This window comes from Sinohyriopsis cumingii, chromosome 15, assembly GCF_028554795.1.
Source record: "Sinohyriopsis cumingii isolate HCF-2022 chromosome 15, ASM2855479v2, whole genome shotgun sequence".
Lineage (NCBI taxonomy): Eukaryota > Metazoa > Mollusca > Bivalvia > Unionida > Unionidae > Sinohyriopsis > Sinohyriopsis cumingii.
Genome location: NC_142975.1, coordinates 133,316,803 through 133,331,120, shown reverse-complemented (window position 1 = coordinate 133,331,120; position 14,318 = coordinate 133,316,803). Strand labels below are relative to the sequence as shown.

Genomic DNA, 14,318 nt, shown 5'->3' with positions numbered 1-14,318 from the left:
AACACACAAACGCACGCACTCACGCACGCACGCGCGCGCGCGCGCACACACACACACACACACACACACACACACACATTAAACCACTGTGGTATACACGTCTGGATTCAGGAAAAAATAAAATTAATATACTAGACCAAAATACTGCAAACTTGTTGGCGCATGAAATTCAAGCCGGCCTCTAACCCCTAACGTTTGACATTAGAAATCGCTAATTAAAATAAATTAAATAATATCACTTCAGGGTTTACATAAATTATGTCTTTTTTTATGAATGTATTCATTCAGATTTTAATGGATTTAAATAGACAATGCAGTATACAGGTATTATATATTTCATTTAGGTCAAAATTCTCTCTCTCTCTCTCTCTCTCTCTCTCTCTCTCTCTCTCTCACACACACACACACACACACTTATTTATCAGATATGTGTTATTTCAATTTGCGTATTGAAACTTTATGAAACGATAAACATGAGAATATATTTCCTACCTTGGCAACGCATATTGATCGTTCCTTAAAAAATAAATTGGGTTTAAATAAACATAGATATTGTTTCAGTGCTTTATCTGTTTGGCGGGTTTTGAGATTCAGCATAAGTTTTGTGTACAGAAAAGTTTCGATAATATGGGTCATGGAATTGAAATAGTCTTTTAAATTATTTAATAACCTGCCAACTCCTCTCCTAATCAAAGTTTTCTTAATCAAAAGTTACAAGGTTAATAGTGATTTTGCTTTAAATGATTGATCTAATGATCGATCGATTGTTTATCGATCAATTGATTGATGTTGAATAAATAGATGCCACGTTTATGAAGCCCGACTCAATACGGATTTTTCATGTATGTGGGTACGAGAAATAATACGGACGGATCAAACACTGATATTTTTGTCGATAGGGAATAATTGAGAATATATTTTGTATTTAATTTCAATGCATCTTTATCCTTTGTTCTTTCTGTGTACAGTTATTTATTATTTTATTTAGTGATGTATTTATTTTCGTCTCTCTCTATGTATTGAAATTAACCTTTTGTATTTTTACTGCCCCATTTTATATAGCGTTGGGTCAGGATTCCCCCTTTCTACATATTCTTCGGCACACTTGATGGCGGTTTTAAGTTAGAATTAAAGACTATTGATTTTTTAAATTTTTTTTTAACAAACAATATATATTTTCTTTTTTTTTTCTTTCTTTTTTGTCTAATCTAGATCAGCGTGTCAAAAACAAGTAGCAGCGTGAAGGTTTCTGATTCACATAACTTAAGAAATATGATCTAACTGAAACCTTTCTGTAGGGAATAGACGAAAACCGGAGCTCTATGACTATCTTAATTATGGAATTATAGAGTCGTCTCCCCTGATTGATAAGCATAAACACGACCTGCGCGAGACAGTATCATTATCATAATCAGCAAAATGTCTGCTCGTCATAAACCTGGTTGCCATGAATGAAACTGCCATTACTGCAGCATCTACAGCTGTAGGTAGGAATCTGAGAAATCACAGTATTTCATTAATCATTGTAATGTTCCATAGATGATAAACAATAGTTTCTTGAGGGCAGTCAGTATGGTCGTAAGGGCCGACAGGGATATGTTCTGAGACCCCAGCTTTTATTGTTGTTACGGTAATGGTATTGGAATACAAGGCCTTCCTTGTCAGACCCCAATGATTGCTATACAGATCACAATGAAACAAAGAAAGAATACGTTCCATGAAAAAAATTATGCGTCGATTTATCAATCATTCAAAAAATGCATTCTTGATATCTTCAAGTATTGTTCATTGTTATTATCCAAAATTTGGTAGCAGGAAGGGGAAGTATCGTAAGTGAACATTGTTCAAACGATTACAGTCATGGTTTCTTCTTGAATGTAGTTTATTAAGGAATTATGGAATTTGAATTAACAAAAAGTAATCATATACATTCTGATGTGATGTTTTATGCACCCACAAATAATGGAGGAAAGATTGGGGAACGATAAATGTCTTGGATATATTGAAAAATAAGGGAGGTAATTCAGATATCGGTTTGTGTTTTGAAACGAAATCAAAATCGTTAATCACAGATGGAATCAAAATTAAAGAATATCATTAAAAAAATTGTTAAACACAAATACAGAATAATATTATATAAGCATTAAACTTTTGTAGGATTAGAGCATTTGTTCATTTTATGTCCAGAGAATTTTCTTGTTTTGGGTTTCTATATGCTTCCTTTCGGGTCAGTGATTTTTTATTAAAAAATGCACGGTTTACCTAGATTTAACTAGGAACAAGGTGAAAATGTGTGTGATAGGGTTAACATCTTGAAAGGACCAAATTGTAGGATTTGGATAAGGAAGATGCAGTGATAAGGATTCCAGATACTTTTCCTAGTGCATTACATTATACAGAAACTTTGTACACATAGAAACAATAATGACAAGAAGCCATATGCTAATGTTTGTTGTTGTTGTTTTTGTTGTTGTTGTTTATGGGCTTAATGCCATTCTTCTGCACAAGATAGGCTATACATGGCAGCCAGTATAAATGGTGGATGAGGAACCCCGGAAAGAACCACCAACCCACGAGAAGCTAATGGCAATCTTTCTCACATACCCACGTTGGCCAAACATGAGACTTGAACCCACACAGACAGAGGTGAGATGGCAGTGGTACATAACGGTGAGCACTTTAGACCACTGCTTATGTTTGTTGTAAGCAGCTGAGATCACCACTTTGATCAGAATCAATCTGCTGGTCAAAGTATGATTATGAAGAACATAGTGTTTGCTAATATGCGGTTTTCTTACAGCAATCATACTGCTCAAGATCTGCTTCTTTTTAAATATGACCTGTTACTGTCTGGAATATATGTTTACATTTTAGCTTTAAAGAGATTTATATTTCTTTGTAGTAGGCAAGAGGCCATTAAGACTCAAAGGTCAGTTATCATTAAGCATAGTTTATAATCTTCCATGGATGGATGGTCGACAGAAGAAAAATGCTTTCGACAAAATGACTTGTGCTTGGGGTTAAGGGAGAAACCTGTCGATTTCTGGATCAAAGGTCAAGGTCAGTGTGTCCGAAACAAGAAAAAGAAATGTCTTCTGTAAAATGACATTAGTTCTGCACAACAGATATTGACCTAATTTTGTGCATGGGTTAAACATGGGGTAAGGAAGAAGACCTTTGTTATTCTGGGGTCGAAAGGTAAGAGGTCACTGTCACTGTGACTGTAAGAACAAAACTTGTTTTGCTTGTTAAATATGGGGTGGGTGTATAATGTGACATTCACAGTATTCTTGTTTAGTGTTGATCAGGCCTCCCTTGGAAATATTATTCTTTGTGCCATGAAATTTGGCAAATTAAAAAATTTGGAGCTACTTTTCTGCCCTTTGAGGGAACCATTTTATGTCATGGTACAGGGACTTAAATATATGCATAATATTATATTGGCCCTATTTATAACCTATATAAACATGACAATAACATAGTTTTTACATGTTTTTGTTACATTTCAAAGCACAAGAATAATTATTAATAAATATAATAATACCATTATATACACGCGAAATTCAATGTTTAGCATATGAAAAGCAAGAATGTTTCATTATAACTGATTGTACAAAATACTGCTTAGTCTTTATGAACAATATTACTGACACTTCATCAATGTCCACCTCATTTTTTCCCCACACCATTTCTTAAATGCCTTCCTGAAATAAAACATTCTCAACACAGGGCCCATCAATAGAATGAATAAGAATGTTTAGTCTTTATGAACAATATCACTGACACTTCATCAATATCTGCCTCATTTTCTTCCAAATTTTAAATGCCTTCCTGAAATAAAAATTCTCAACAAGAGGCCCATCAATAGAAATTCTCATTAAATTTGTCAGAGTAGAATTTCATAAGTTTGTTTTAATCAGATTCTGGTGACTGAACCCCTTCACAGTCTGCAGTAGAAATAAGGGCAACAAGTAACCTGGTAGCTGTCTCAGATGCAGCTGGATATAAATCTTTGTTTTTCAGAGCTAGATAGCCATATTCTTTGTGCTTGATACAGACTTGTTTTATAAAGTACATTTTTAATATTTCTTTGATATAAGCAACTCAGACCCTTTACAGTCAATGACTGGCATCCTTGTAATAGTATCCTGTGTTACTCATTTAAGTTCAGACCACAGAAACATGTTATTGAAGTAAATAATCCCTAAAACACTAAGCAGTCCCAAGTGTGTCTCACACTCAGAATTTGCAGTAAACATTAATTAACACATGCAAATGACACAGAAGTTTTTTGCTGACCTGTTCATCAATAGAGTACATCCCCTGGCCATTCCTTATTTCCTACTAATCACATTTAATTGCTTCTCAAAACCAACTGACAGCTTGCAGGTAATTGCAATCATATTTGAATAATGTCTTATTCGTCATCTACTGACATGATCCACCAACTGCCACAGATAGTGAAAACAGGTATTAAATGGCCCTAGTTGCTTATATCAATGAAAAACTAAAAATTTACTTTATAAATTTTGTTATCAGCAACTTTCACCAGTCAGTAAAAAATAGCTCCACTTTCAAAATTATTTCGCATTTGGCAACAAATGCGAAGCCTAGCGGAGGCCCTGATTGATCACAATTTGTGAATATATGCTGCACAAAATCAGTCACTTTCACATGCTATGACCATGCAGTCAATACACTTCTACATTAGTGATTTATCGGTTAGCACTTCAATAATGGCTCACATAACAGCAAATAGAACCTGTCAAATGATGTGATGTAGTTAATAATCCAGATTTCAAAAGTCTGGAGTTAATTTTACTGGAGAAACGTTTTTTTTTTCTTTCTTCTTTTCAAATCATGACATCTCATATTTTGAAAATGTTCTCCATAATTGACCTTGATGGTAAGTTGAATTCATCCAAAAATTGCAAATACTTTAATGACACCTTCAGTTTGATATAACATGGATTTAAAAAAAAATCTAACTTTTTTCCAGCTTAAAATCAATTCCAAAAGTGGCCTGTATTACCTTGAATGATCTCAGGAGACTTTGAATGCATGAAAAGCTCACAACAGTATTAACAGCAGTTGAAGTGTCAATTCTTGTACCTGAGTGAATATCACGGGAGTTCCAGTCTGGTTTAGTTATCAAGCCTAAGGTACATTGAGAAATTCAGTTGAAGGACACAACTCACATAATGATGTGTGACTGATCATACTCACATTTTTCACTATTGCCCTTACCGCCCCTCTGCCCAGCTCCTCTCTGACCTTGACCTTGTCCAAAAAGAAAATCCATTAATATGTACTTTTCTGCTATGATTGGCATCCTGAAGTTCTGTAAATCAATAAATAAAAATAAAATTTTAAAACATTTCATGATTTGACCTTTTGACCAATGAAGAGATTGCTCAGTCTGATTAAAATCATTGAACTTAAAACCAAATAAAAACTGCAGCCTGACTGGTGAAACAAAAGGTCATCAGAACATGACCTTGTAGCAGTCTGTCAGATTTATTTATTCGTGTCCCTTGGATCTTACTTCTGGAATCATTGGAAACGTGTCAGATGTCAAGTATACAAAAATTGCATTTATCTTGACATTTTCCGATATTTTGTTTTTGTACCAAAGCTTGTTATATGCAATAATAGCAGTAATATGCATTCTGTATTTAATGGATTTTGCTTTATGACCCACTGATCACTGACTGGGTTTAACAGTTTAGTACCCAGGGGATGATGAATAGTTTGTAATAGTGGTAAAAGGTGGAGGATTTGTGATGTTGAGTTAATGCATTTGATCTAGCTTTTGAATGTTTTTTTTTAGGTCAACCTAATGTAATACCATCTAAATCGACTACTGTCCTTGTTATTTCTTATTTGTTTCTTTCTTTAAATCATTCCATCAACATAATGAGTTGGGAGATATTTATTTTAGTTTTAATCTTTTTTGGGTTAAGTCTTATGTAGCAGTAAGGTAAATCATACTAAGACTGACATTGGAATACCATGGTTACCCTGTCTATAAAACATACCCAGCTTCAGAAAAGAGTAGATCCAGATCTGCCATACATAATGCAGTAGCAGATCAAGGTCTATACACTGTAGTAATGCTACTGTATGTTTTTCTGGAAATTGTGATTTCTGAAGCTATGCTTTCTTATTTCTATGACAGATCCCAAGTGAATCACATCTCCAGTGTATTATACAAATGACCAGTACAGTAGCTATTCAACATCACCTTGAAAATTTTGTTTTTTCAACAAATCTTTAGATTTACAATATAAACCTAGGACATTTCACTCTTGAAAATCAAAACTTTCAGAATACATAGTCAATATGACAGTGTATTTTTTCTAGTTTTAATTTCAATCAGACTCATTATAAACCCTGATCATCCATTATATTATCAATCTCGTCCCCAGGCCACTAGACAGGCAGAGTAGTAGTTGTCTTGTCCCCAGACCTCTAGACAGGCAGAGTAGTGGTTGTCTTGTACCCAGGCCACTAGACAGGCAGAGTAGTGGTTGTCTTGTCCCCAGGCCACTAGACAGGCAGAGTAGTGGTTGTCTTGTCTCCAGGCCACTAGATGGGCAGAGTAGTAGTTGTCTTCTCCCCAGGCCTCTAGACAGGCAGAGTAGTGGTTGTCTTGTCCCCAGGCCACTAGACAGGCAGAGTAGTGGTTGTCTTGTCTCCAGGCCACTAGACAGGCAGAGTAGTGGTTGTCTTGTACCCAGGCCACTTGACAGGCAGAGTAGTGGTTGTCATTTTGGGCATTTTAAGTACAGTAAAATGTTTTGACAGCACCATTTTATGATGTGGGAGCATTTTCATGCATTAAGCTGGTGTATTTCAGATACTTTGTGTACTGCAGGTGAAAAATAGGGCTTAATGATGCCAGCTTGAGGCCTTGGAGAATTAATACAGGAAAGTCACAGGAGACTACAGGGCACAATCCACTGGGGGCATGATGTGATTTTCTGATACAGGCTGTTGACAATGCTGATTATGTAACAACAGATGAAATCACTGCTTTCCAACTTTTTTCAAGGAAATATTGTAACCAGACTAGCTTGTACATAACGTTGACAACTCGTGTATAATAACAACAAAAATACATTTTAATGTCAGTAATAGCTTGCCTGTCACTATTATTAAGCTTTACCTTTCTACATGGAAAGACCTCATCCATGCTGGATACACCAACTCTCTAATCTAGAGATTTCTTAGAACACATGTAGTAACCCAGTCTGATTTATGTCATCAGCCCATGCTCTATAGTGTCCTCGTTCTTTTCCAGATGACCATTGAGTCATCACATGGAAAGACCATGAAGAGAAAATGTCTACAAGTGCAATGATTTCATGCTAATAGCCAGGGTTTGTCATTAATAGCAAATGCCAAACCACTGTTTATATTTTTCATATTTGTAAATATGATAATATTAAGATTGATAATTTTCATTGTGCATTGTTGCATGTTGAGCCACCCAGCCTCTCCCCTCCTAGTGTAAAAGGCATGCGACATTGTGCTAGAAATAAGGAATCACTGATTTGGGTTCTTGAAATTACAACAGTTTTACAATAAGGGGTCAAGATATTACTCTGATTATTGCTTATTAATGCAATAACATGGTCATAACACAGAATCTCATAACATTTGTTTATTAATATATTCTAGACCCTTTAAGTGTTTTAATAGTGTTTATTTAACATTACAAAACAATGATGTTCTGGCATTTATAATTCTTAAACAGAATAAACCAAATAAACTCGGACATTTTTGTTTACAGTACATAAAATAGTAGTTAAGAGATACAGCAACTTTAGGAAACTGCAAAACATGTCACAAAAGAATTGGGGGAGGGTGAATCAACGTTTTAACTGAACCTTCTCACTGAGGTAAAAAAAGAAAAGTAGCTGCAGTGGTGATAGGTTGCTCAACCAGAGATTTTATGAAGGCCAATGTGATATCATGTTCATGGATCATGTGACCACTCTGGTGGCCTAGTGGTTAGAGCATCCGCCTCGGATGCGGGAGATTGCAGGTTCAAACCCCAGTCAAGTCATACCAAAGACAAAAATGGTACCAACAGCTGCCTTGCTAGGGTCAATTTATTATAGTCAAAGAGGATACTGGAAAGGCAAAGTGATAATTAGTGAACTCACTGGTGCAGCAGATGTTAGGCATGATGTTGCCACAGATTGGCTTGCCTGACAGGCAATATAGCAAATTTATCTGCTGCCACCTAAAATGATTCAGTATGGATGGTTTGATGTCAGCACTCCCAGTGAAGTTCATCAGGCAGATATTTTGTTTTTACCCCATGACACTATCATAACTGGCGCAGCACGCAAATGACGGAGATACACATACAGATATGCATTGACAGTCGTCGACATTGTGAGCTGATACAGAGAAGCAGAAACATTATCAACTAAAACAGCAACAGAAGTTGCAACCGCATTTGAACAAATTTATCAGTGTAGACCTTAGTATGGCCACGATTGTTACAGGTTGATCCTGGCAAAGAATTCCTTGGTGCATTATCATCGCTGATGCAACAGCAAAATGTCAAAATCAAATGTGGATTCAAGGCAATATATCGTGATCAGGCTGTTGTTAAGTGATCAAGTCAAACACTTGCTGAGCGATTGTTTGTATATAAGTACATCTAGGAATTACTGGTTAAGGACTCTTGAATGGATCGCAAGACTACCAAGTATAATAGCCACATTAAACAACAATGTCACATTTCTATGAAAGTCATTGATGCCGTTTGAAGAAACACTTAGAGGCTAAGTGGCACTTTCTCTCACAGAAACTACTACTTGGTAATGTGATGGTCAGGTATTTGTATGAACCTGGTGATCTTGAAGGTGGTAAATAATTGCATCTGATCCTATTTGGAGTATAACCACAGATAAAATTTGCAATCTACAGACTTGATTCAACGGCTCCTCAGTGTGGATTTGTCCGTAAACAATTACGAGTAATTCCTGAAGATAAACAATTACTACCATCATGGATTTGCTAGCAAATCAAGGCACTAGCACCCCTGCATCAATTACATTCAAGACAGGTCAGCATCACATTCACTCGTGTATGACCCAAACTACTGTTGATTCTGTCCACGGTAAATTGTTGTGGGTCATTAGGAGAATATTTCCATGACATTATGTTTTGTCATTGTTTCAACTCCATGATGAATTCAAAATCAAAATCAAACTCATCTTGTTTTGTGTTATTTTGCTTATAACCAGCTAATTTTTTCCTTTCCATAGTCTCGTTAATTTTCTGAGGTGGATTATCTTCCATGGTATAAACCATCCTGTGTAGTTGAGACATTCTTGTAACTCGAGATTCTGACAGATACCCTAAATTTGACCATTCAGCACTATCATCAACAATCCAAACATTGGTATCTGTGATTGTTAGTCCCTGCGATGAATGAATTGTTATTGCGTATCCTAGAGTCCAGCATGATGGCTGTACTAAAGCTTTTTCAACAGTATCAACGGGGATAACAACAGTATCATTAAGAATTAGTTTTTGTTTCTCCAGGGACCCCGGAATATCAATGTCAGTATTCTGTCAGTTGGTATCTGCTGGACAATAACATAATGGGACTAATGCCTCTGGAAATTTCTCCTTATGAAGTGAGAATAATTTATGAATGATTCTCTATTTTCCTGGATGCAACTATCAGGTCATTAAGTTGCCACAAATCCCAGAAATTATTGACATTTCTGGAATCTCACTGCACATCATCTCACTTTGAATCTTGTTGGATTTATGTCTCATCCTTGCTTTTAGCTTCTTTAATGATTCATCAGTGGTCCTGTGGTTCTTTAACATTTCCATGTAAGTGTCGAGATATTCTTTTAACCAGTTGTATGGTGATTCTCCTGTGAATTGGGGGTGATTGGCCATGATCACCACACATGATAATCACTACTGATTTTGTCGATAACCAATCTAGAAACAGTCTTAAAGTATCTTTAAATACCATACATATTTCATCGCAGATGATCGTAGGACTGCTCTGGTGGTCTAGTGGTTAGAGCATCCGCCTCGAATGTGGGAGGTCATGGGTTCGATCTCTGGCTGAGTCATACCAAAGACTTACAAAAATGGTACTAACAGCTACCTCGCTTGGCGCTCAGCATTAAGAGGTTAGTGTTAGGACTGGTTGACCTGGTGTCAGGATAATGTGACTGAGTGGGACATCATGCTACATGTCTGCGGCATGATGTCTCAGTGCTAGACATCACTATAAACTGCCATGCTGCAGATATCCTAGTGATATGACTGAATTTTTTTTAAAGCTACGCTAAAAATCCTAATCACACACGCACACAACCTGGTGACTTTTGAGCATGATAACACTATAAACTGCCACACTGCAGATATCGTAGCGATATAACTGAAAAATTGTTAAAGCTATGTTAAAAATCCAAATCACAATCACATGATCATAGGAATATGTTTCTAGCCCATTCTTCCTGGAGTCCATTTATCACCACGCCATTGAAAAATACTGTGATAAGTAAGATACTGAGTTTTGGTTAACACTGTCATGTCGGTGGGGGATCCAGGGTTCCCCATAAAGAATCTTAATGCATGTGTAGTTTTATCAGAACCACCAGGAACATTATGATAAACCATTTTATGCTGCCATACAGGATCATGAACCAGTGGTGCTAATGTTGTTTGTGATAATTCTCCATTTTGGTAATATTGCGGAAGAGGTTTATAATCTGCAGACTCAGAATAATTACATATTACCTCATTTTTTACTTGCCAGTGCCACCATGGAGCTTTGTCTACACTTAATAGAATTTCATATAGCAGGCCTATGTTTGACTCATTGATATAGAATGAATCTGGGATGACTCTAACAGTGTCCTTAGTAATCAGTTAATCATCAATAACAGGTTTATTGATGTGTAAGCAAGCATTAAAGATCTCAAATGAGCAAACTGTGGCAAATCACCATCATAGTAGCTGATAATAGTACCTTAGTTCCGTTTGGTAGGTTTACATGCTCCCTGGGGGCTGATACACCTGTATTTGCCGTATCAGCAATTATAAAGACGAGTTCTGCCTCATCTATGATTAATCTTGTAAAACGGCTCTTATTACCAGATGATGCTCCATGTGTAAATTTACCAATAATTTTTCAGCCTATGTCTTTTGCAAACAATATTTCCTTCTTGTCATTGCTTCCTGTTTTTGGCAACCAGACCTTGTATTGTGGTCTATACGAAATTATTGCTTACTCACTGACAGCAGTAACAATATCTGGAACCTGTCCTTGGTGTTAACATGGCTCATCTAAGATAAATTTAAGCAAATTAGTCAGGATCTCACCGAACCTGTTATAAAACGAAACTAATTTCCTGATATCTTTAGCATTGCCATGCAGGGTGAGTGAATTACATACACTTTCAGTCACCTTGAACTATCGTCAAATCTGATTAGATTGTTTGGTGATCCTTCTGACAGGTTTTGTAGCCAGCAACTGGTTACTATCAGTGGGCAGTGAGAGTGGTCATACTTTCCCTCTCATCTGTATTTAAGTCCAGGAAAGCAGCTAGCTTGGTGTTTGAATGCTGTGTTTTGATCTGAGACAACAGAGAAGTTGTTGGCTATCATGCTGAGTCAGCATTCTCAAGGTTTTGTCTCAGAGATTTATCTCCACAGAAATGAAACCCGAATTTGGTGGGTCCTGTGGCTGTGGCCTAGACGACCAGACCCAGTTGAACCAAGACGGCCTCATGTCTTCACTGAATTCATACATATTTCTCAATAGCACTATTGGAGTCCAACCATGTTTATTCTTTGTGCAGTTATCCATGAGATTTATCTCTGGATTTGGTTTGTTACAATGATGACCAAACCAAGTTGGAATGACTGGATGAACATTCTCAGCAAATTCAAATGATTCGGTCTTGGCAGATCTTTTAAGATATAATCCAGTAGCTGGCCATTTGTTGCAACTCGAGCCATTTCTTGTGTCAGATGCCAAAATCTCTCAAAATAAGGCTCACATTTACCCATTTCACAAAAGCTTCTGGGATAACATGCAACCATGTCAATTGAGATAATGTCCTTGGAATCATATTTAGTATTCCAAAGACCTCCATGTCCATATTCAACACACAAGTATTGAAGATCTTCAACAAATTCTTGAGGTGTTGGTCACCATGAATTTTTCTGCTGGCAAAAGTGAGCAACAACAAATGAGAGAGTGGAATAATTATTCACTAATTCATTTACTAGATCTATATCATTTGTGTATTTTAGTGCAACCCGCATCATTTGCTCGTGAAGCGATTTAGTATGATAAAGTTCATCAGACAGTAACACGAATTTATCATAATCCATAGGGGGTAGGCCCAGGCAAGACCTGACAAGATTCATCATCTGGTTTACTCCAGACAGCCAGAACGACACCACCGTATATTGGTTTTATTGATATTATAAATACACTAAAATATATCATCATATTAAATTCTAACATTTTTTCTGGGTGGAAATTTTGTTATGCTCATGGGCCATGCATGGGCATTGTCGTCAGTTATTACTGTTGGGGCACCTCTTGTTTGATACTTAGGGGTGTACAAGATCTCATTCGTTAGTGTCCTTACTTCTGTTGGGAATTTAATTTTTTTTCTAACTCGGCAATATTTTTTATTCTAGCTCTATTCTCTCTGACACCTTTGGTCCATTTGTTGTTTTGCATTGCAGATCGGTTAGACCATTTCCTTATAATGCGTTCAAGAAATGTTCTGTGATTCTTTGGACTACACAGTATAGAATAAGATGATAGTTGGTCCTGCTTGCCATCCACATCAGTGAAAGAGCATCAATATTAGGTTCATTTAATGGATAAATTGTATAAACAATGGCTGTCACAGTATACGATCCTTCATAATATGGCTTGTCGATGCCTGTGAGCACCATTGGTCTAGAATTTTACCTAATGTGACAGCATGTTAACATTGTGATTCCTGAACAGGGTCGCATTTATCATGGATATTCCATACTGTGTCATTGTTGCTGCCACTGGTCACTGATAACATCACCAATGGGAAGCATAAATTTGATTCTAAAAAAGTATCTTCATCAAGATAACCAATAATTGTCCTTGCTCTCTGGTCATTCATTGTAGCATCGATGGAAATATCGTCTTGGTCAGTCTGAAATGTTGACCAAACGTGCACTGCTTCATCATCCCTAAATTCCTCACGGATGTGATTGTGTAATTGCAGATTTGATATTATCAGTTAATCTGTCAAAATCGAACCTAGCCTGGTAAGGCTTGATCATAGCTAATCTTGCAAACTCATCAGATAAAGTGCTCCCTTTTGTCATAATCCATAATATCAGTTCTACCTTAGGGTGACTGATCTTCTATTTCTGATGTAATACAATCCTTTATATCACCGATCTCAGCACAAGCTTGGTCAATACCTTCTAATAAATATACATAGATCTTGGAAATGCTTAATTACGCGTATTTGGATGCCAATTTTTGATCTGGGACACAGAAAATCACTGAAGCATGAGTCCTCCATACGCATGTAATAGGTGTGCGACAAAATTCAAAGACTTGCTAGTCCTGCATCAGCCAGCTGTTTTGTGGGAAAATATGTTGATCAATTAGCTGTGAATTCAGTGACTGAAAGACCCCTTGATGTACATACATGTTGCCATTTTATAAGAGTACATAAAAAAGAGCATGATGCAAAGGCTTTGACTGGCGGCTGGGTGGGAAAATGTACTGATATTTACAGTGATTGAATTCAGAGGCAGAAAGACCCAGAGAGGTACATGTGGTCATTTATAAAAGTACATAAGATTAACAACTTTATCTTCGTTATTGTGTTCATTTCTGAATGTAGCGGAATAAGCAGTGCACGTAACCTCAGAATCAAGACATGTTGAGACTTAGACAAAATGCCATTCGTAGGTGGGTGACAAGTCACCAAAAAATGTAAACTTCACCTTCTTCTGTTAGGAAAGTGAAAATGACCTCGCCCTGTGATTATTTAAGAGGTACATTGACTGACCATACCATTTTTTTTTTTAAATGCCCCTCGCCTTAGCCCAGTTAGTTCTAGTGTTGTAGCGAAATTTATTTATCAAGGCATCAGTAGCTAGGCCTAGTTTTTATATCAATTACGTTGACAAACAAACTCTTGCCCATCCACAAGCATTATGTTTTGATAGCTGATTGACCATTAACCCTTTTCCGAGTAAGGTTGCAACTATCAATTTACTGCATGCTATCCTTTGATGATAAAACA

General features: G+C 36.6%; 1 protein-coding gene across 3 annotated transcripts in view; it reads left to right on the top strand.

Annotated features, from left to right (window-relative positions):
- Window positions 1-1,365: 1,365 nt before the first annotated feature.
- The window catches only part of LOC149782806 (uncharacterized), a 30,171-nt gene continuing 17,218 nt past the window's right edge, over window positions 1,366-14,318 (top strand). For 2 of the 3 annotated variants that reach the window (XM_089934324.1, XM_089934322.1), the window contains exons 1-2: window positions 1,377-1,487; window positions 5,000-5,162. The gene's annotated coding sequence lies outside the window, so the exon portion shown is untranslated. Of the gene's footprint in view, window positions 1,488-4,999; window positions 5,163-14,318 lie in introns of all 3 variants that reach the window. The other variant, XM_089934323.1, reaches the window with a different exon arrangement.